The sequence below is a fragment of the Prionailurus viverrinus genome, chromosome B2 (assembly GCF_022837055.1).
Source record: "Prionailurus viverrinus isolate Anna chromosome B2, UM_Priviv_1.0, whole genome shotgun sequence".
Lineage (NCBI taxonomy): Eukaryota > Metazoa > Chordata > Mammalia > Carnivora > Felidae > Prionailurus > Prionailurus viverrinus.
The window spans coordinates 140,004,707-140,028,916 of NC_062565.1; the positions used below are offsets into that span (position 1 = coordinate 140,004,707).

The window sequence follows — 24,210 nt, forward strand, 5'->3', positions numbered from 1 at the left end:
AGCAGGCGTCTGTGCTATCCTTTTTAATGCGGTTTTCAGCTTTTACACAGTTATTTCTTAATTTAAGAAAACCAGCAGATACCCCCCCACCAAAGACACTTCTTACATCTTAAGACAGCAAAAGATGGGGAAATGGGTGCTTTCAGAAGTTTATACCCACTTAGCTTAATCACATTATCGCTTACGGTTTTAATTGACTTCATACACTAACAGTTTGAGACTTCTTTTAAGCCTAGCCGTTGCCACAGACTGAAAAGGTTATACCTGGTTGTGGTCTGTATGGAGCTATGGAGGCAGGGCCGCATGAACCCAATAATGTGGTTGGATTGGCCTTCTTTTTAGAACTCGCCCACTGAGGTCTTCTTGTGTATATGTGAAGGAAGGAAGGCCCGGCAAGGTTAGGTGACATAGTTACTGGTGGAATCGCGTCTGGAGCCTGGGTATGCTCACTTCCAGGACAGGGGGCTCTGCTGAACAATTCCAGCACGAGGAGAGAGATGAACACTGCATACTCTCATTCTTCCTGCCCTCCTGGAAGAAGACATGGCGTTATAAAGCACAGAAATTCATCAAACATTGAAACATTTGCTGTTGTATTGACATCATCTCTTCTTTAGGAATTATCTTGGAAAAAAAAAAAAAAAACTAGGAAAAGTTATTCCATTGACCAGTGATGACCAGTTATTGTTCCTTTTGTCAACAGGCAAGATGATGAATGACGTTCTGGCACCTTCCCGTGTCCCAGGCCTTGTAGAAATAAATGAGACGTGCTTCAAAGTTCTAATGTGCATCACATCGGATCTTGTTTAAGGAAGCGTTAAAAGGAAGCCGCCGTTACCTATTGAGAAGGCTCTGTGCTCTCAGACATTGTTTCTGATTGAATCCACGGGTTGCAAGCATGCCTCCCTGTATTACCTGTTGGAACAGGTTTAATTTTATAAATTTTAAACACAAACTCTATGAGTTTCCAGTTCATAATTGTTCTTTTTGAGGATGCACTCAGATGAACAATATTGCATCTGTAAGAGATATGCACCTTCCACAGGACCAGAATTGATTGGAATATATAAATGGCAACCAACTCCAGCTGTAGCGTGATCCAGAACCAGTGATGGAGAGGGCAGATTGCAAGGAAACCCTGCCGGGGGGAAAAAGTCGTATTGTTTTGGAACTACAGATTATTAGAACCATAGCTTTAGCAAACCATGGCTTTTTTCTTGAACACGACACGCATAGACTGTAGTTCTTGACCGGTGACTTTAATCCCTTATTAGTCGTCTCCTCGGACAGTCTCAAACGTTGAAAGTCTTAAGCTTTCATTGAAAGAACAATGCAGCTTGGAGGAAATCCGGGGTTCAATATAGTCTTCTGGGTATTTCATTCCAGCCTTCAGTGACCCGTTATTACAAACAGCAGGTACCCAGGTGGTAGAAGAGAAGCCTAGTGGGAGAAGAAGGAAATGACAATGAATGGGCATATTACATTGTGTTGTAAACATACTTTATAAGTACATTTCTTATTAGCTTCTTATTCAGGCAGAGCTTATCAAAGTTTGCTGCAAGTACCAGACCAGGATTTGCGTTTTGGAAACGATCAGTGTTCACAATACCTGCAGGGAAAAAAACAACAACAGCAACAGCAACTCAAATAAGAGCACTCTTTGCACCGAAAAGAATATTTTTATCATTCTTTTGTTTGTTTTGGCTCTGTCACAAATTAAAGTGCTTGGAATACAGTAGTCTGTGGTCTCTTGAAACTTAATCAGTGAGAACCTAACACTTTCACAGTATGCTGTCTACTTTGGACGTTCATAATAAAAATTGAAACTGATTTTGGTTGTTAGTCGTTTACTTTGTCTTGTAGCTGGCTCAGCTCATCTTTCGTGGTTTCTCTTTGCCCAGCAGCCAAGCCCTTTGTAGCACCCTGTGTCTAGACAGAGAGGTGCATACGTGGTTTGGGTCTTTCACAGCTTCTTACACCGAACTGCTGTCGATTTCTAGATTTGCACAACCACTCTTTGTTCTTTTTTGGAAAGGCTGGGCTATTTATGAGGGCCAAGGCTCTCTTTGGTGATGCATTCTGCAACACGGCTTAGAGATTATTCCTCCCCAGGAATATTACGTGTTTGCTTTCTTCAGTTTCTGACTGTACTATATTTTCTGTTACGTTGATTATAATAGAATTATATTTTGATTATATTTTCCAGTAAACAAGTAGAAAATTGAAGAAGGCTGTGGGTAATTTAGCCACAGCTACAGGCTTTTAGATCGCGTCTATTTTGGTTGACTCCCTGCCCAGTGTTTTAGAGTATATTTTTGTGTATTCCACAATATTCTAGTAAGAAATTTTTAAACTCCAAAGAAATCCAAACACGTGAGCCTATTCAGAAAGCTTAGACCTTGCTTGGCACTAAATTCGGTATGGAAATAAGCAAAGATCCCTTTCCTTCCATTCTTCTGTGGCCAAAGGTGCAACTGGCAGATAGATACGCCACATATCTGGCTCCCTGCCCCCACCCCACCTGCTCCCCACAAAGGGAACAGCCTGGATTCGGGGATTCGTGTGGACATTCTAGTGCATATATAAGCAAAGGGATTTTGGAACTCTTAATGTAGAGAAAAAAGACAAATAAATAGAAGGTTCTGGGGTTCCTTTCTGAGGATGGGGTGGGAGGAGAAAGAGTAGGATAGCAAACAAACTTAAGAAATAAGGATCATTCCTTCAGAACCAAGTTCATGCGCAGTCTTAGCACTTAGCTGGAGGTGTACTATCAGGGCAATCTTTTTAAACTCCCAGAGGCACCCTAACAAGGGCAGACGTTCATGCTTTTGTTCCCTGGATGAATTCCCTTTTCCAAAGCCTCCACCACCCTCTGCCTGAGCATCTGGACAAGTTCTCTTTGTGAAGCAGCGTGAATATTTAACACTCCACCCTCCTTCCCTTCCTTCTGCATGCAGCAAAGGAAAGCTTTAAAAAAAAAAAATTTTTTTTTTTTTTGAGCTAGATTTTAAAATACTATCAGGTGACTTTGACAGACTGAAGCTATCTGGTATTTACACAATTAGAAGGAATCGTTGATGTGAGTTGTTTGGTTTCTAAGTAAACGCTGGCCTCTTCCTTGAATTCTAATACCGAGATCTCATTCAAATAAGATGGTTTCAAGCAGTTCCTTTGTGGTTAATAAATTCTTCAGAGAGGGGAGAAAAAAACCCGTAACATCTGCTTCAGAGTGGTCTCTGCACAGAAATTGCACATAGATGGTTACTTTTATCAAAAGCAATTTGTTTTAAATGATTGAAGAATACAAGCAGTTAAGAAAGTGGGTGAGTGTGAGGCTTTAGAAGGCCTCTTTCCATTCATTATTAGTAATTTTCCTAAATCCACTATTTCTTGATCCAATTTTTAAAATTGGGGAATATTCCACACTATTGTGGCTGTCATCAAATCACATCGTTTTTATAGCAGGGCTTTCAGAGGGTTGCTTAAAGATTACCAGGAGGGGAGCCTACTGAAGTGCTTAGACTTGGTTTTATTTATCGTCTCATAGGTACTTACTGTCCCTTTTAGTATCTATGAGAAACCTTATGTTTACTTCTCTTATTTCTTCTCAGATACACATCTTTTTCAAAGCATTTAAAAAAATTTTTAATGTTTATTAATGTTTGAGAGAGAGAGAGAGAGAGAGCATGAGCAGGGGAGGGGCAGAGAGAGGGAGACACAGAATCTGAAGCAGGCTCCATCCAGGCTCTGAGCTGTCAGCAGAGAGCTCAATTAGGGCTCTAGCCATGAGATCGTGACCTGAGCCAAAGTCAGACGCCTAACTAACTGAGCCACCCAGGAGCCCCCAAAGCATTTTTAAAAATCTCATAGAAAAAGACTTTACCCGTGGGCAATAAGGAAATAAAAGGAATATATATATATATATATATATATATATATATATGTATTATGTATTATGTATGTGTATATATATATGTATATATATGTATATATACATATGTATGTATATGTATATATATGTATATATACATATACATATATAATATACAAGTTCCAACACTGTGCTCAAATATATTTTCTAAGAAGATACTATGTACAATATTAATACCAATTTTAAAATCCACCGAAGGATCCATATTTCTAGAAATAAATGTGGCTTTCAGATGGCTAAGACTGTCAGTATGCACAGTTGGGAAGGAACTTGAATGCACCTTTTATAAATTTTGCCTGGGTGATCGTGGGTGAGGGGAAGATGCCTATTGAATGGAAGGAATTCCTATTCGGAGGATGTTTAAAAAATTTCTTATGAAGACTGAGCCAAATTCTTGTTTTATATGATCTTAAAGGACGCTTCGTGAAGAGTTGCATTAATATTTAAAAGCACCACTCCCCGTCCCCCACCATGTCAAGCAAGCTCAGTAAAGAGCCCCAGCTAACAGACATCCATTGGCACCTCACTCACTCTCATTACATTATTCCCATTCTTTTATTACTAACGGACAAAGGAAAAAAGCTAATGAAGGAAAGGGAGTCATTTTTGCCAGAAACGTCCATGTTCTAAGAGTTTTGTTTCGCCTGCGTAGATGGAAGCACATGTACATGCACGCACTTCATGGGCCTGGAGGCCATAGCACAGTGGCCAGAATGCACTCAGGTCAGAGAGAAGCAGAACTTCCAAAGACGTGGTCAGCTGAGGAGACCACGGGGAAGGACAGGCCAGCCGGGGGTTCTGTGATAAGAGCTGGGGAGCTTCCCGCCCAGAAAGTGATCACCAGTCCCCAGGTCGAGGCCCGCATCTCTGCGTGGGAGGCCTAGTCACAACTGAGGCCCCATCTCTTTCCCAGCTTCTGGCTTTTTTATCAGAATGTTGTACTTCTGTCTTCAAATACTAATATTCCTTCATTCACCCAACACATACTTATGTAGGACTTACTAAATGCCGGGTGCTGTGTTGAGATCGGAGGTGGGGTGATGAATTAAAATGATGTCTGTGCTTATCATCAGGATCTGCATATTCAAAAGGAGTGACAGGGGTGTGTCACATATTAGGATACGAATGTAAAGGAGGCTCACATAGGCAGGTAGACGCCACATGTTTCCCTAAAAATGACTAGGTTATTAGCTCAACTTTCCAGTGTGGAAAACAGTTTCTGTTTTTTGGCCTTTTTTGTTTTTATTTTTTATTTTTATTTTTTTGCTGTTTTCTAGTCAGTAACAAGTTTATTGTTCATTTGGTTTTCAGAATCTTAGGATTATATTCACGTACATTAGTCAAACACTCCTGTTCAAAGGTATAGTATTTCCAAGGACTTACCCGATTCCAGTGGCCTCGCAGCAACATTCCTTGGGGCCAGATTTCACAAATATGTTCTCAGTGGGCCTTCCTCCTCACAGGTTCCAAACAGGACCCCCTCTTTTCTTCTAGATCCCTAAACATTAGCGAGGAAGCAAGTACCACCACCCAAGAAAGTTGCATTAAATTCAACATGAGATGTGACAAGTTCCAAATATAAGTGGATGGAAACAAAAACTACTCTCAAGCACAATGACTTTGGCTTTAGAGTCTTGGGAAAATTATAAATAGAACACCAGATGCCATTTCTACTATCAAAACACTAGAATTCAGAGTTTCTTAGAAGAGCTCTTTAATTTTTTTTAGAAAAACTACACTTGGGACACCTGGCTGGCTCAGTTGGTTAAGCATCTGACTCTTGATTTAGGCTCAGGTCATGATCCCAGGGTTGTGGGATGGAGCCACACGTTGGACTCTGTGCTAGGTGTGGAGTCTGCTTAAGATTCTCTCTCCCTGTTTCTCTGCCCCTCCCCCATTCACGCTCATGGACTCTCTCTCAAAAAAAAAAAAATACACTACACTTACTGAAACTAAAGGATACATGATAATGAGAGAGTGGGGAGAAATACCTAGAAAGTTCTTCTTGGCCCACATTTTCTCTGAAGTTAGTGTGAATCTCCTGGGTCCATCTTAGCAGCACACAAACGGCAAGGTTGGTTTCTGTAGATCCCTGTCCCAGTAAACAGATGCGTAGAAGTAGAGTTGACTTCATGTTTTTGGTCTAGTTATATCGCGGTTAGATATATTACCATTAAGTACAAACGGGGGAAACAAAACCAATAGAAAACCAGTAAGTTGTGGATTTCATTCATCGTTGGCTCAGACCTTTTATCGGAAGCAGAAAGATCCATCAGATCTAAGTACAGGAATTTACCCAACTGGAATATAAGACTTGTGATAAGCTTTGGAAATTCTAGCATTTCCATTCAGTGATGAACACTAGGCCCTTGCAGGCAATACGTGTTACTTAAAATAAAGCAAAGTATGAACTAAAGCAAGTGTATGACCACCACTAAATCATTTGCTAATTATCCTTTCTTGGACTTCAGCCAAGACATGGCAGTCATGCTCCATGTGGCCAAAATTCTACTTACGGTCCAACTAAAAGCAGTAATTCCTCAGTATACTTGACCATCAAACATTTCAGATTAAGGTTCCACAAGATAACATCCCAATAAACTCTTCTTCTTAGCATAGTAGAGGACTGAGGCTTCTTCAACAAACTTCAGTGTTTAAGGAATTTGAATATGTTGCATAAATGCACTAAAACAAATGCTCTTCTGGATATAACCCTACCAGGCTTTGCTCTTACAGAAGGGCCGTCAGAAGGCTCATGGTACTGGTCTGGAGAGTGTGGGCAGTGCCAGCCACAGACCCTGGTGCATAAAAAAGCAGCTTCTAGTATAAATAGACACCAACTAAACAGTCACTCCCCCAAGAGTGGAGCAGAGAGAAACCCCACTTAATAGGAGAGCTATGCTCAGTGTATTTCAGTTCATCCCGTAAAACTGAGTTGCTGGGGAGCCTGGGGGGCTCAGTTGGTTAAACGTCTGACTTCGGCTCTGGTCATGATCTCATGGTTCGTGATTCGAGCCCCGCATTGGGAGCCCGCTTTAATCCTCTGTACCGTGACACCCCCCCCCCGCCCCTCCCTGCTCGTTCTCTCTCTTTCAAATAAGTAAACATTAAAAAAAAAAAACCAAACCACCAAGTTGCTAGAAACCAGAACCCCACCCATTTGAGTTGTCTACTCTTGCGTCAGGGAAGTTACTTCTCATCAAGTTTCTTCCATTACCCGTGGAGAAAACAGATTCCTGTATTCACGCACGTCTCCTCAGCCACTCTTAGCTCATTCTTTAATTTGCTTCCTTTTCATTCCTTTCTCCTGATTTGCACTTGGGTTATTTGGGAAGTGTTTGCAGCTGAAGATGCTTCCAAACCCTTCGCGTTGGTTCCCCAGTTGGCTTGCACATTGGAATCACGTGGCTAGCTTCAAAACAATGCCAATGCCCGTGTCCCTTCCCTAAAGATTGCAATTTCTGGGTATGTCCTGGGCGTTGGGAGTTTTAAAAGATCCCTGGGGGATGAAGTGGAAGGATCCTAATGTGCAGACTGAGTCTGGGAGCTGCTGGGCTGGAGGAAAGGAAAGAAGGATTTGGTAAGCCTATGCCTGAATCCTAGCTCTGCCTCCTGTTCGTTGTGTGAGGGGGGTGAGTTTTTTAACCTCCATGAGCCCTGGTTTCCTCATCTGTAGAGATAATCACGCCCACAGCTTTCTGGTCCGCGTCGTGAAAATACCGTGTACATTAACTGATTCGTGACAGCGCATGGAATGCACTTGGCACAGGAAATGGTGGCTGGCATTATTTATCCCCAGGGTAGAATCAAGTTTAATCATTCCCAAGACTGGGACACACACTGCGGGTGATCAAGTGACGTCAGCTTAATGAAAGTGACAAAGAGTGGGGTGGCAGCCAGGCTCACTGCCACACGGGAGGCTCTCCCCTCCCGACAACTGAATTGTTCATCAATTGCTAGCCTGTTGGAAAGAATGATACAACCTTATACTCAGAGATAAGGCTTTTGTGTCCGTCTGTTTTCCCAGGATGGGGTGAGTCTGCCTGGGGCTTTGGGAACAGGATTTGCCTGGCAGATCAATCTGAGGAAATCTGGGAAGTTGACACTTTTGAAAGGCCAGCCTGACTCTGTGAGTTGATGGCACTTTTGCTGATGGCTCCTGGCCACGGCCCCAGGCACATCTGTGAAGACAGAGGTGGGGCTGTCGCGGGCCCCAGGCACATCTGTGAAGACAGAGGTGGGGCTGTCGCGGGCTCCCCACTCCTTACCTATCCTAGGTCGTTGCCCATTAGCGTCTGACACCTGATTGTATTTTTAGTCTAATGAGTCTCTCTTCTCTAGTTGTTATTTATTGCCTTGCATTCATCTGAAATAAGTGAAAATTAACTTCATTTAAAAAAAGTGCCTGTGTGGCTCCGTTGAGCGTCTGACTCTTGATTTCGGCTCAGGTCATGATCCCAAGGTTGTGAGAAGGAGCCCCTGCTTAAGAGTCTCCCTCTCCTCTGCCCCTCACCTGCTTGTACGTGCTCTCTGTATCAAAACAAACAAAACACAAACACGATGCCTTTGGGGATGAAGGTGATTCCTGCATGCAGGCACCTTGGGGGAGGAGAGAAAGTCTATCTCATTCTGCCTATTGTGACCCTGGGGAAGTGTCTTCCGTGGGGGAGGAGAGCGGAGGTTAACGGTGTGCCTCCCCTCATGACAGAACCCTGGAAAGGTGGAGCGTCAGAGCTGAATGGCACCTGAACCCCAGGGGTTCCTAGCTGTGCACACGCTGAACTTTATGCAAGATCTTACGCATATTGGAATGTTTCTTTGGCAAGGGCCATGGCTTTGCATCAGATTTGCAAAGAGCTTGGTAATCCTCCAATACTTAAGAACCAATTTTATTAAGGAAACTCAGAGGAAGGAAGCTTGAAAGCACCCCCCCCCCCCCCCCCCCCCCCGGGCAGGGCAGTGAGGAGCACAACGGAATAGAGCTCAGGCGGCCACTCCGTGCTGCGGCCCCCGGCCCCCAGCTTCATTGCATGTCTCAGGCAGCAAGGGTGGGTCGGGGCTGTTTAAGCCCAGGTTCAACTAATCCAGTCTGGATCCCAGCCCAAGTCAGACAGTGCTGACGGGACACAGGACACAGGTCCCATTTCCCTTGAGCGGAGGACTCCATGTGCCCTGAAGGCGCTGGGAATGAGGTAGACTGCTGCAGCTGCTGAAAATTCACATCGTTTTAACCTGCAGGGAAGAATCAGTCTGGCTCAGGTTCCTAATGGGAATGTGGGCAGGTCTAAAAGAATTCAGGCCACTCGTAGGCGTCTTAGTTCAGGCTGCCATAACAGAACGCCATCAACTGGGAGGCTAATAAACCACAGACATGTCTTTCTCCCAGCTCTGGAGTCTGGGAAATCCAAGATCAAGGCTCTGGCCGATTTGGGGTCTGGTAAGGACCATCTTCCCCCTGCGTCCTCCTCCCTGGGGGGAAGGGACAGGCAGGTAGCTCTCTGGAGTCCCTTTTTATAAAGGTGCTAACCTCGTCCGTGAGGGCTCTGCCCTCACACGCTAACCACCTCCCAAAAGCTTCCAAATAGCATCACACTGGGGATGAGATTTTGAATTTATGAATCGTGGGGTGGGGGGGTGGGGGGAGGGTGGAGACACACAAATATCGTCTAGAGCATTAGGCAAAGACCTAAAGGAAGAAGGATGGTTTGTGTTTTCTTTTATGTAATTTAGCTTTCGCGTGGGCTCATTGGCCAAACAGAGCCCCTTAACAATGAAAGAGAAAACGTTACCACACAAGGCTCCCTTGTGGCTGAGCTGTAAGCGGCAGGACTTTGCGGATGCACGGAGAGCACTGTATGGGAAAGGCTTGGAGGGACCCCCGCTCTCCCCAGCAGAGGGTACAGTCTAGTGCTGAGCAGCTCAGGCTACAGTCAACCAACGTACCTGGAGTGAACATCTCAGCTCCGCTGCACGCTGGCCTTCAACCTTCACCTCCTTAAGCCTTAGTTTCCCAGCTGTAAGACAGGGACAGCTGTGCCTGCTTAGTGGGCTAGTTTTGAGGAAGAAAGGACAGAAGGCTTGAAAGCAGCTTCCGTGTCTTACAGACCCCACCTGTTGGGTTGAAGGCATTCTGCACTGTGAAATCGTGTGACTTTAAATTACAGTTCGTGTTGTTCGGAAGGAGGGAATCACGCCTGACCGTTCAAGTCCTAAGTCTCAGATGAAAATACGAGATCTTGAATGACTGCCTTTTGTTTTCCTTTCACATCGGCTGCTGGGTCGTAGGACCTCAAACTTTTCTTGGTTTGTTTTTTAATGACCCGAGTAAAGAAAGAAAGAAAGAACACATTTTTATTATAAATGATTCTAACAAGTACAGACATTTATAGAGTAAAGGTGACTGACTAGTCTGCGTTTTTCCGAAATGGCTAAGAATACACTTTCTAGGGAAACTGCTCTGGCAGAGCGCCCCCCACCCCCCAATGTGGCAAGCCTAGAAAATGTCTTTGATATGCATTTGGTTGCTTTACATGCCTATTGACCTGGCACGATATCACAGCTTTCTTGTGCCAAGGGTGTGAAGAATTTCTGCACCCGGGAAATAGGGGAAATAGTATTTCGACAGGACTGGGGCGTTTCCTCCATCAGAAACTGTCCCAGCTGCTCTGGCAGCGTTGGGCACAAGAGGCTGACTTTGGCAGGAAAGGACGTGGGAGGAAGGAGGCAGGAGATACAGACTGTTCTGGGGGACAGAGTTTCATCATGAGGGCAGAGAATTTGGTGCTACTCTTGTGGGAGACCAACAGGAGACCATTGAGGGTCTGGCGCTGGGGACCAAGGTCAGGCTGACTCCAGAGAGGGAGGGGCTGCTGCTGGCACACCCTGTGCCTCTCTGCATATTGCAGAAGGGAGCCTCTGTGCTCCTAAGGCACACAGCATGGCAAGAGGGGCACAGCTGGAGTTCAGCTCCTGCTCACCCCCTCACAGGTGCATTTGTGCAGTATGCAACTTGTACAACATGCTCAGCAGCCCCAGTACAGACCATCCCACCCCAGCCAGCAAGAACAAGGATAATATCGAGGGGCCATCCCTTATGCCCAGATTTTAGAAGCATGGTGAGATGGTGGAGAAGGTACTGGGGAGATGGACAGGTTAAGGACATTCCTTTTCACAGATCCTAGAAAGCATCTCCTTCAAGCTTATCTAGGGCTTTGTGGGTGCTCTTGACCTCTCCAATCCCCTTCTTCCCTTCTCTCATATTCTTCCCAAGACAGGATCTGTTCCCTTCTTCCATTCAAAGGCCCTGCGCTCCCTCCCCTAACCCCTTTGCTTCAAAGGGCCACAGAGCAAGCTCTCCATGGGTAGGAAGAGAGTCATGCGGAGCCTGGCACAGGGGAACAGCAGATCTCAGGTCGCGGGTGCCCAGCCTCATGCTGGGGGGCCTCTGGTATGTGAGGGATAAGCGCAGATGAGGAAGGGAGTTTGGGGCACCTCCCGGAGCATCCTGTCCTTGTCTTGTTCCATGTGCCAGTTTCCCAGGACTGCCGCTGTCCTCCCCTGCCACCCCTCTTCTCTGCGTCCCTTTTCCTTCTTTCTCACATAAGGACACTTGTCATTAGATTTCGAGCCCACCCAGATAATCCGGGTGATTCTGTCAAGAAATCTGCAAGCACATCTGCAAAGAGCCTTTTTCCAAAATGAGGTCACGTTCACCGGTTTCAGAGGTTAGGACCTGAACGTATATTGGGGGCCGCCATCCAAGCCATTGCATACTATAATCCCAAGCCTGAATTATGTCCTAATGGAATTTTCTCTTTTGTCCTTGGGGTCTGCCAGTGTTTTCATTCCAGCCCCGAGAGGAACATGAAATATTCTGGAGTATCGCTTGAACAGTGCGAGGACACTGTCGACTGTGAAACAGAATTCCGTGTAAGGGTCCAAGCTCAGGCCCAAGGAATGTACTTAGGAGAGACCAAAAGATCCTTAAATCTGTGCTCTCCTCCTTATTTTCATTGTGTTTGCGAATCCAAATGACCGTCCCCTCTCCCCTGAATTATTACAATACCTTCCTTGCAGGCCTCCTCCAGTTTCCTTTCCAGACCTCAAAGGAACCTTCCAGAACGTGCAAAATCTCACTGTGCAAATACACATCACGCACGGAGACACCCACACCCCTGTTCCCATTGCTCTTGAGAATGAAGCCCAGAGCCCCGAGCTGGACCCACACAGGCCTGTGGTGAGCTCTCCAGCCTTCCTTTCCATACAACCCCTGGCTTTCATATTCTAACCAAAAAAAAAGGCGACGAGATGTTTTGTTTGCATTTTATTAAACACTAATTTCGACTTTGCCGGGTGTTTTTTTGTTTTGTTTTGTTTCTCTTCAGATCTTGAGGACAGCATATTGTTTTCAGGTCTCCTACCTGTCAGGCAGCGCGTACTGAGATCATGGGAATATTGGTTTAGTGACAGAGTGCCTGGTGTTTAGTCCCAAATATGCCCATGACTCATGTCACCTGGCAGGTCAGGGTCTCTGTTGCTCAAGTAAATGCCAGGAGCCTCGGAGTGCCCGTTCGGCTTTTGACTTGGCGTCTGGACTCTCACCGCTCACAGAAATATTGTTCAGTCGTAGGCCAAATTGACAACTTGGCTATTTCTAGAAAAAAGACAAGACTTAAAAGTGACTTGGTTAGGTAAGGAGGCGCAGAGGCCCTGCCCCGGAGATGGTCGGGAGGGCCATCGTAACACTCCTACAAGGGAAGACGAGGTCACGGTTTACTAGAGGAACCAGAAAGGGCTGTGCTGTGGGGAGAAGAGTCAGGATCTCGAAGGTGGGGGAGAGCGATGGAACCGGATTCGCGAAGAGCTGCCGTTCAAGCTGCGCTTTGACCACGGAGAGGGGTGGTCTGGGGTTTCGAGGGCAGGAAGCGCCAGAGCAAAGGCAGGGAGCAGCTCGGAGCCCCAGGCGAGGGGGCAGCGTGCGCGCAGGGGGTAGCCCTCTACCTCTGTCTCCGCCGCCCGCCCGGAGGGCGGCGTTTTGTTCATTTCCAGAGTTCCACAAACGTTACCGATTCAGTTACAAGATCGCATGTCGTATAGGGCAGGCCCCGTCTGGTACCCGAAACGTAACGGTGTACAAAGCCAAGTCCCTGATTTCGCAGGGCTTCTAATCTAGCGGGAGGAGGCGCGTTGATGTGATCCGCTGGGCGGGTACAGGTGCTACAGAGAGAAGGGACAAGGGTGAGGGAGGAATGGGAAAGGGGCAGGGGAGGCCACGGCCACTACTTTGTGCGTGGAGGGCCGGGAAGACCTCCCGGAGGACGAGGTGACATCGGCTCGATTAGAGACCAGAAGGGCTCTGTGCAGAGTGTGGAGCCTGCTTAAGATTCTCTCCCTCTCTGCCTTCCCTCCCCCCGACCCCCCTCGCTTGCACACACACGTGTGCACACTCTCTCTCTATTAGGAAGAAAAAGGAGAGGGGTGCCTGGCTGGTTCAGTCAGTGGAGCATGTGACTCTTGATCTCCAGGTTGTGGGTTTGAGTCCCATGTTGTGTGACACCATCGCGTGAGTTTCCGTGGTTTATGGGGTGTGGGTTTTCTTTCCCAGGGCCCCAGGGACGTCTTTAATGCATCGCTTAGAGTTTTGCTTTGCCAGGAGGCTTGGCTGAGCTGGACAGAGCGGCCTCATCGTGACTGGCGTGCGCTTTTGGGGGGGCTGTGACTCTCTTGTGTGTGTGTGTCTGTAAGTAGGTTGGAGTCCTGACTTCCGAGTCATCTGATGGGCTCTGTTCCGTCTCCACCGCTGACCAGCTCTGGGATGCAAACGTGTGGTTTAGGCTTCTTCTTCTTCTTTTTTAGTTTAATTTTTCACAGAGGGTGCAAGTGAGTGAGGGGCAGAGAGAGAGAGAGAAAGAGGGAGAGAAACAGAATCTCACACAGGCTCCGCACCATCAGCTTGGAGCCCGAAGTGGGGCTCGAACTCATGAACCCTGAGATCGTGCTCTGAGCCGAAGTTGGATGCTTAACTGACTGAGCCACCCAGGCGCTCCGTGATTTAATCTTCTTGAGCCCATTTTCACACGGCTAAATTGGAGATCAGGAAGGTGGGTGCATATGAAGCCATCGGCACAGCGCCTCCAATAAACAAGGTGTCCAGCGAGTGTGGCCAGGATTGTGCAGCAATGATGGTGTAGTGAGGACAGTGCCCAGAGGGTGCACGGTCCTGGTGGTGTCTGTGGCCCAGCGTTGCTCATTCCCCCCCCCCCGGCGGTCTGGGGCCTCTTTCCTGGCACAGCCTGAAGTGCTCACAAGGTCAGACCAGGAGCCCCATCCTTGTATGCCCTCCCCAGTGAGGGCTAAATACCTATCGATCGGATGGAGACATGAATCACTGACGGAAATTCACCTGGAAAGGGCTCCAGTGAAGCAAGTTTTCCAGGAGAGGAAAATATCGTAGCAAAATCTCAGGGAATGAATTTCTTTCTATCAAATCTGTTTCGCTAAAATCTTCATTGCTGCTTTCAGATCCCATTTTTGTAATAATTAGAGTAGCATTAAAATGATCAAGGATAATTTTTTTTTTAACAGTAGCTCTGGGTTTCAATAGTAAAATGTGCCCCGCATGGAGGGTCTGGCATATTTCACGAAAATACATAGTGTGGCACAGGTGGGGGGTGAGTGACAGCCTTCAGTCCCTCCGCCCTGGCCACTGGCCTGATTGGGAATCTTTGAGGCAGAACCATCGACATGAATCTCCCCTTTGAGGGATTTAAAATTTCCCCTTTCATACAAGCAACTTTTTGAGACTTTAGATTAAGGGTGGAGTGGGAGCTCAGGGTACCTTATTGTTAGGATTTTAAAAGCCCCGGGGTGTCTGGGTGGCTCAGTCAGGTAAGCGTCCAACTTGAGCTCAGGTCAGGATCTCACAGTTTGTGGGTCTGAGCCCCACATCAGGCTCTGTGCTGCCAGCTCAGAGCCTGGAGCCTGCTTCGGATTCTGTGTCTCCCTCTCTTTCTCTCTGCCCCTCCCCTGCTCGCGCTCTGTCTCTGTCTCTGTCTCTCTCTCTCTCTCTCTCAAAAATGAATAAACATTAAAAGCCCCAGAGTCCAACTTGGGCATCAGCCATAAGGAGACCTATGTTGCCTAGTGGTACAAGGACCCCAGGGTGGGAGGGGGACCTGACTCCCCGACACGCCAGGTCCGACTGCCTCTTGAGGACGGCCTTGAGAGAATCAGAGTGGCTGCTTCAAGCCAGTGTCTGAATATCTTAGTATCTCACCAGCCACAAGGCCCTCGTGATCTTTGCATCCAAGCCAGGTTGACCACAGCTGTATGTCACCAAGACTGTGACGAGGCTCTGATGCACGGGGAGAGAACCGCTGCTCATCTATAAACCAGTGACCAGGATGTTTATACAAAATGCTGAGCAAAGGCAGCATCTCTCTCTATCTCACCATCATTCCCACAGCGTGCTTCCATTTTCCACACGTCACTTAGGACGGAAGCGTCCACATCCTGCACCTGAGCAGCCACGACTCTGACCCAGGACAGCCAGAGTCCCTCCTCTTTCATTCAACAAAGCCTGATAGCGTGTTGGGGACTGAGGAAGAACACGGCTATTTCTAATCCTTCGAGAAGGTTGAAAACCTTGCTTTCAGTCAATGTCAAGAAAAAATGCTGGCTTCCGTTGCACATTTGCTTTTTGCGTCTAGCCATCCTGGTATGCAGAGGTGTTGGGAGATCTGGAAGTGGGGGGAGAGGGGGTATAAATGGCGGTCCGTAGTAGCTGTCGGCGTCATTGGGATCGGCCACGTAAGCAGCCGCTGGACTGCACCCTTGTCTTCATTCACAGGCCACGTGTCGGCCTCCTGACAACTTTAACTGAGAAGTTCCACCATCTTGGGGGGCCTGGGTGGCTCAGGCAGTTACGCATTTGGCTCTTGATTTCAGCTCAGGTCATGATCTCTTGGTTCGTGGGATTGAGCCCCGTGTCGGGCTCCGCACTGACATTGCGGAGCATGCTTGGGATTGTCTCTCTCTCTCTCTCTCTCTCTCTCTCTCTCTCTCTCTCTCTCTCTGCCTCTCCTGCATGCTTTCCCTCGAAATAACCAACACATCTGTGTGAGGAAGATGGGTGCTATTTCCAGAGCACAAATACACGCGTCAATTTAATGCTATTATTTTTAAGGAGCCAAACTGCTCCAGAGAGGTCACCCTAATCAAACCTGGCTTTGTTCATTTCCTTTTCCCTATTTTTCCCGTGACCTCTGGAGAGGGCAGGTGAGGTGTGCTCATCCAGTTCCCAGGGACCCTGACTCCATGAGAACGCCGATCCTTCTCCAGACCCTGGTAAAAATCTATATGGCCTCAACAAGGTTATATAACGTTCCCACAAAACCAGAATGAAAATTCCTTGGGCCAAATGCCGGCTGGTTGGTGACTTTGAAATCATTCTCCCACCACCACCCCGAGGGAGAAAACAGAGCGCATTGCCAGCCAGAAGAGGTTGTGGGACCACTGAGGGTAAAAGGACTCAATAGAGACCAGCCTCTTGCAGAAGTAGACTCAAGGTTGGAGGTCACCACTATTGGGGCTTTTCCTACGAAAGGACGTACCCCTCCCCCTCTGCCCCTCACACACACCCAGCTAGTGACACACACACAACGAATAAACCTTATTTGTGGGGGTACTCTGTAGATGCAGGACACCACAGCAGGCACTTTAAATACATTTTTGCAGTCTTCACAACAGATCTACAAGTGTTCTTTCTCATCTGTGTGATGGGATTTAGAAAGATAGGGTCTCGCCCAACATCATGGCTAGTTTAAGTGGTGGGGATGAAGCTGAACCCGATGTCTGTCTAACCTACCTACCCTCCTGCCCACCTGCCAGCGTCACCCAGACAGAGACTAAGAGAAGGACAGGTAAACACATGAAGGTATTAGGTCCCCTGCCCAGAGCCGGACTGAGCTGGGAACTGGGTGAAAGGGAGCAGGGCAAGTTCATGTTTTGGGGCAAGTGCCCAGCCAGGATTAACTCCCCTTTCCTTCCTGACGTGCCATATATTTTGGCAGCCTGGTGAAGGAAATCATGAATGTGATGTGGGTTTAAAAAAAAATGTTCAAACCCAATGATCATTGGAAGCCCTTTATCATTCTGGGGCCTCCAGCTTCAAGATGGCTGATCGCTTGCCTTGCGTCTTGAAGGTGATTTGGCTAGACAGAAATGTGGCCCGTGAATTCCACCTCAGGCTTTAGATGCTACAGTTTCTTGGAGGAAGGAACCAGGAACTGAAGTCTCCAGTGGGATGTGTGATCTTATTCTACTGGCAGACAAGCTATTGGTGGGAATGTGCCACTAAAACCAAGAGAGCTGAAAAGCTGAGAGCCTGAGCGGGGTAGGTGGGGTGGAATGAAGGGGCAGGAAGAAAGTCCGAGTACCAGATGGGTCTGTTATTCAACCTTCCACCGATACTTTCTGCAGCGCGGGGATACAAGCACCTTCCCACACAGGACATACGTTCTGACGCGTGAGCCACCTGCATGCCCTGTATGTTCTGAGAAAGCCACGAAGAAGTGGCTGACGTACTTTCAGTTGTAATAGATGTAACCATGAGAGCAAGAGTCTGAAGAAGAGAATTTGGGGGTGGCGGTGGTGAGAGAGAGTAGAAAGTGTGGCCAGGGAGAAACTCTCCCTAGAGACATTCCAGCTGAGACTGAAGTCTGTGTTGCTTGTAGGTGTGATGGGTGGCTCCCGCCCAGTGTGAAGGAGAATGTTATCATTCTAATGACATCACGTCTGCCGCCGAGCACCATGCAGAGAAAAGAGGGGACCGTGGGTGGGTGCGTGGAAGCAGAGGCTCTCCCTCCTGGTCGGGGGAGCTACAGAAAGTTGAGAGAAGTAGAAATGAGAGAAGAGGGTGTATGTTCTCGAAGAGAGCCTTAGCAGGACTGGGGTGGGGGTATGAGAAGGTGGGAGGGGCAGTGAACGACCACTCAGGGATTTCTGACGGGACAGACGTTTCCTAGACGGAGAAAAGTAGTCGCCAGAGCAGATGGGCCCTGTGGTGGTTGTACGGGGTCGTGAAGAGCCCGCGGAAGAGAGAATGAGGAACACTGGCAGGCAGGTGCACGGGTCAGGGGTGGTGGGGAGGCGGGGGGGAAGAGCAGAGATGGGAGTTCTTGTAAAGGAGTAATCAAATGAGTCTGTTAGATAAAGCCATTGGCATAGTGCTGGAGCCATCTCGATGACTCAGTAAATGGGAGCTGTTGTTTCACTAGGAACTGGCCAGATGTCTTGTAAAAGCCAGGAGAGAACCGACAGAACAGGAGAGGATGGGAATGGGGCCTGCAGGTCACTCTCAGGGTCACCAAGGGAAAGCCAGGAATCTCTGTAAGGATGGAGTGGGTTTCCATCCTTGAAAACCTGCAGGTGAGAGACAGACGGTGGTTGGTCAGCCCTGGAAGGTTCGTGTGTCCTCCAGGCTCAAGGCATGGGCTGGAAGCTTCTAGATCTCTGAGTCTTGACCACAACGGCTCCGGCAGCATTTGAACACGGTGCCCAGCCTGGGTCCTGATGCCCTCAGGCCCATGACCGCTGGCATCAGCAAGCCAGCAAGCGGTTGCCTTCACCCTGCACTGTCTGTTCTCCGTCCCCCGGAGGAGAGGAGTCCGCCCGCTCCTGGAGGCTTCTGCTGTTCTGTTCGCTGTTCTGTCTGGTCCCTCCCTCTCCCCTCCACCCCAACCCGTCTGCATTGCCCGGGTCAGCCGGGCCACTCAGACACAACGTGCTGAGGACACGCCACTGAGGTAATAAGCAAATGAGAGCTGGGGCCCAGACGTTTTTCTTCAATCCCAAATTCCTTCTCTACCAAAATATACACTCAGTTTAAAACACTTGCTTTTCAGGGACCCCTGGGTGGCTGAGTCGGTTAAGCGTCCGACTCTTGGTTTTGACAGGCTCAGGTCATGAGCTCACAGTTCCATGAGTTCAAGCCCCACATCGGGCTCCACGCTGATGGTACAGAGCCTACTTGGGATTCTCTCTCCCTCTCCCTCTCCCTCTCCCTCAAGATAAATAAATACAATTTTAAAAAGTAAATAAAATATTTGCTTTTAAACTTCTAATTGGAAAGTGGAACTTCACTTGAAATCTTTACTCTCAAAGTAGATTTCCACTGACTTTAAACAGGTATCTGACCTGAATAAGTTCCCTGGAGTCACCGTCATCATCAGGAACCAGGGTTAGTCACTGGTCGCACCTGTCTTCTCACCAGAGAAATGGAGATAATCACATTTACCCATGTCATGGGATGTGAGCTGTGATTACTGATTTTAAATTACTGTTTTTAAACAACAGAACTTGAGTTTTCCCTGTGGGTGCTTTTTAACTACAGACTATTTACCCCTTTTAACACACACACACACACACACACACACACACACACACACACACACACCTGCATATGCACACCATCAGCCCTTCTTATGAGACCACACATATTTCCACAAGGTTCACTAGCAATCCTAATGAAAGTGGCTCATGCTGGCTGAGGTATCACAGCCACAAAGGCCAGTGTTGCAAGCTGCAAGTAATGTGTTCCTGATTTTAAAAGCTTCCCACTTATCACTCTCCCCTTTTAAGTTTTTCATCTAAGGCCTATCAAGATCTGAAAAGATGTCAGGGTGAAGCCACTGGGAAATATGATGCGTGGCTTTTGTTTCACATTTGGGACCTTCCCAGGCCTTCCTAGGCCCCAAGAGGAAGGTGGGAAAGGACACAGGTTGTCTCTTCTCGCGGCTCGTCCTTACCAAGAAAGTCCATCCTGTCCCTGGGTCCGCTGGCCCACCCTACCTGGTTCCCTGCCCTGAATTCTTTCACCTTTAAAGCCTGGGTTCCAGGCTAGGCAGGAGGGTAGGTGGCTTGCCACAGCGAGGGGCATCAGGAGAGTCACGATCCCCTGTGTAGGGCAATATCTGGAATCTTCCTGAAGGTTCTGCACATCCTCTGCACACACCTGTTCCCCAAATAAAGACTTGTGTGTCAGAGGCACTTGGAATGGCCAACAGGGCGAGCCTGAGGGAAGTTTCCCAAAACCATACGGGGTGGGGGGCATTCTCCTGATGTCCTTAGGACAGCACGTCTCACTGGTTCCCATCTATGCACCCTCCCATCCTCCAGTGGCTGAGGACACAACAGTGGTCAGTCACAAGCACTGAAATGTCTTATCACAAGACTCCTTCCTGTGTGAGGATAAAACGTGTGCGACCTTTGCATTCTAGTCTGACATATAGGTTTGTTTTAATAGACTAGTCACGGTATAGCTGTATCAAAGCACTTAACTCTGCAGCCCCTCTCTGTCTTTATTTTTTAAGTTTATTTATTTATTTTGAGGGGCAGGAGGGGCAGAAAGCGAGGGAGAGAGAGAATCCCAAGCAGGCTCTGTGCTGTCAGCACAGAGCCCGACGCAGGGCTCAATCCCATGAACCGGGAGATCGTGACCTGAGCCGAAACCAAGAGTCGGACACTTAACCGACTGAGCCACCAGGCACCCCTCCTCTCTGTCTCTAAACGAATGTGGGCTCTAGGAGAATGTTCCGGCAGAAAGGCTCCATGTGCCCCCGTGTCCCGGTTTGCACAGGCGAGTGGTGCCCCGAGCCCTCTCTGGCCTCCTGCAGAAGGGCCCCAGCAGCTTGCAGAGCGGTCTCCACACTGTCCTCCTGTGCCTTCCAGACACTCTTCACTCTTGCTTTTCCCGTCCGTCTTCCTCCACCCTCACCATTGTATCATTGTGTCCACTCTCCTGCCTGGGTGTTCGCCCAGCTCGCACTGTTTCATCTGTGGAAAACCGAGGTCATTACCTCCCTGCCTCTTTTTCCTTCTTGTGTCTCCTAGACCGTTCAGATCGTGCAGACTTCCCTGCCAGTTCCCCAGCTTTGTTTGCTGTTAGAACGCGTGGGCAGAGGTGGAGACCTAAAAGTCAACAAGCACACACACACCAAGAGGGCACTTGCAGCCGACGAAGAAGTTCCCAGCGATATCCCACTGGTGGCTGCGTTTATAGTAGAGTAGACGTCACCTCTCCATGCCAGGCTGAGGTCAGAGGTGATTTAGAGCAACAGCACGAATCCCAGATAGAGAATGTTCCTTCCGCACATCCAGTGTCGGTCCCGTCAGGAAGCCAGCGTCCCCACAGCTTACCCTGGAGATCCAGCACGATACCCGTGATTTAACGGCCCCTTCCCCCAAAGTGAGTTTGTTCAAGCATCGTGGGCCACAGCATCTTAAAGAAGCTTGTGGTCGCTAATGTTTTCATTTAGCAAATGGTGTGTGTCCCAAATGATGGTGAAAAATGTCGGGAAAAAAAATCTTAGCTAAACTAGAAAATGTGCAGTCATCAGGGATGTAAATTCAGGGATGTAAATTCAGGGATGTAAATTCAGGGATGTAAATTCAGGGATGTAAATTCAGTCATCAGGAGTAAATTCCTATCTCCCCCATTTTACAGATGGCTCAAGGGGACTTAAAAACTTCCCCCAAGTCATTTTGCTTCAAAGTAGCAGGGTCCCTAGCCAAACCCTGGTCCCTCTGACTCAGAAGCTCCAGCATTCGACACACCCAAATCCACACCCACCACTTCTTTCTCGGAGAAAGCTTGCTTTTCTTCTCGATAAGGAACAATATCTAAAACTAACAAGGGCACCAGAACTCTGGAATCACGTTTATCTTTGGGGTTTTTAGTGTGTTTCCAGCTTTCTGTTATTTTATATCTAGGGAATGCATTTCGTGAGGCACTGTGTTTATTTTTCTGCTAGAGGTTATCCCGTCTCTTAGGCGTTGGAATTATTGGAGTTGGATAAGGAGGTATTTGCAACGATAATTTAGCCAGTGTATCTCCTGGATTCATTTTATTCGTTCTGAAAGCTGCCACAACCAAGTCCTTACGAAGACACAGTTTTCAGCATGTTGATAAAACTACCTCAAGAGGGAGCTCCTTGCAAGCTTTAGATTTATTTGGTTCTCTCAGGCCTGGAACTTGGTTTTAAACGTATTTTCAGACTGAGGCACAGGGAACAGAGTGGTGGATTGAGGGGCGCCAAAGGGGGTGAAAAGGATCAAGAGGTATAAGCTTCCAATTATAAAATAAATTAGTCACGAGGGCATAATGTACAAATGGGGAATACAGTCAGTAATACTGTATTAACTTTGTATGGTGACAGATGGTAACTAGACTTATTGTGGAGATCAGTTCACAGTGTATATAAATATCGAATCATTATGTTATACACATGAAACAGAATAGTGTATGTCAATTATACCTCAATAAAAAATATTGTTTTTTCAGAGAGTGGATTGCAATCCTATAGGAAGTTCGTGGAAGAGGCATGAGGAAACAAAATAGAAGTGCAGGAATTTGAATTCTTTGGATGGAGGCCATGAAGATTCAGGGACTTAGAGTCTATAAAAACTACTATAAAGAAAACTTGAAGAAAAAGCTTGTATAATTCTTTTAGTATGTAGAATCACAGTACTAGACCGGCTCAAAGGAAGGCAGGGAGAATTTCTCTTCTCTATTGTTAAGTACTTTGGGGAGGACACAGAAGGGAGGTGGGAGGCAGGATTCTCAGTTCTGCTCAGTATCCAAATACATAATTTAATGGATTGATTTGGTGTCCCAAGGCAGGGGGTGTGAGGGCATTTGTTTTTAACCTTTACAAAAATCATGTTAGCTGTTCTGAAGAAAATGCAGAGACACAGCTAAAAAGGCAGAAGGGAAATGAGAATGCAATTCTAAAAATACATATATTTAATTATTCCAGTAAAAGGTATGACAGGAGGAACAGAGGAATTAAAAAAAAAAAACAGTTGGGATAAATAGAAAACAAACCAGAGTTGCAGATTTAAATCCAACCACATCAATAATTAACATTAAATGTAAATGGACTAAATACTCCAATTTAAAGGCAGAGATTGTTATACTGGGATAAAAGAAAGAGCCAATGATACGCTGTCTTTAAATATAAATACAGGTAGGTTGAAGGTAAAAAGAGGGAGTAAGTATGCCCTATGAACAGTGTGCTTTAGAAAACTGGAGTGCCCATATTAATAATAGATAATAGACTTCAAAATGATACATCTTACCAGAGATAAAAGGGACAATTTTCCAGGAACATATCAGAATCATAAATCTGTATATACCTAGTAATAGAGCTTAAAATACACGAAGAAAACATTGACAGAATTTAAGAGAGTGATAAACCCACAATTGTAATTGGGGATTGCAACATCTTTCTGTCAGTAACTGATAGAACAGCTGGACAAAAAAGCATTTCCATTCGTGTCAGCCAATGGATGCTCGACTCATGATAGGTTTCTATTTAATTTTCTTGACTAATGAAGAAGCAGCTGTCTCAGCATCATCTGTTACACACTTGAGATTGATTATCATTGCTGTGAGAGTGAACCTAAGTTCACTTATTGCAGAGAATTTCCTCTTCATTCCCACACTTGAGATCAACCCCGTAGTCTAGACAGGATGAGTTTCTAGTGAACAGAGTAAATTGCTTCTGCCCAAATAAGGCAAGGCCCCTTTCTCCAAGGAGGATTTTGTAACGACTAGGAACCAAGCTGTCAGGGAAGTGGGGGTCCTTGGGGGACCCTCCATGTTCAGTGTTTGATTATGCTGATGGGCCCTTGAGTTTAGACTGGATTTTTACCTGTGTAGTTAAGTGGCGCTTGAAATCACAGACCCATTGTCTTACAGCCACTCACTTCCAGACCAGACTGTTTTTGGAAGAGCTGCTTAATGGGATTATTGCACACAAAGAGTGGCTTTCTGCTCCCAGCTTTAGGCAGTCCCCTTGCTCCCCCATCACTTACCAATTCTCAGCTTAGCCATCTCCTGAGAGGAGAATTTTTCAATTTCCTGTAGTGATCAGCTGAACAATTTTCCCAGCCTGCAGAAATTATGGATTCAAAAAATTGTGGATACTCCATCAGGATAGTACAGAGTAGTTATTTAGGTTACAGCATCTTACGCTTCTGTATCAGTTCAGGTGCATGCGGTTATGGAGACTGGACCCTCGGGACTGGCCTGGAAGTAATTCTTATTTCTGAGTTAATGTTTTCTTAGTTCAATTTAAGCCTTATTCCCTTATGTTCTAACTTATAAGGAGCTGGAAAGTAGAAGATCTCCTATTATTCAGCTCTACAAAATAGATGGAAATAAGGACATACAAGTTTACATTGAACCAAGAAGCCGATTAAAGAAATTGTGCATATTT

General features: G+C 46.9%; 1 protein-coding gene across 3 annotated transcripts in view; it reads left to right on the top strand.

Annotated features, from left to right (window-relative positions):
• SCAF8 (SR-related CTD associated factor 8) overlaps window positions 1-24,210 on the top strand; it is a 198,071-nt gene that overhangs the window by 158,532 nt on the left and 15,329 nt on the right. For 2 of the 3 annotated variants that reach the window (XR_007152313.1, XM_047859610.1), the window contains one exon: window positions 704-1,830. The exons of the other annotated variant lie outside the window; for it this stretch is intronic. The gene's annotated coding sequence lies outside the window, so the exon portion shown is untranslated. Of the gene's footprint in view, window positions 1-703; window positions 1,831-24,210 lie in introns of those variants that run through there. 3 annotated transcript variants of the gene reach the window in all.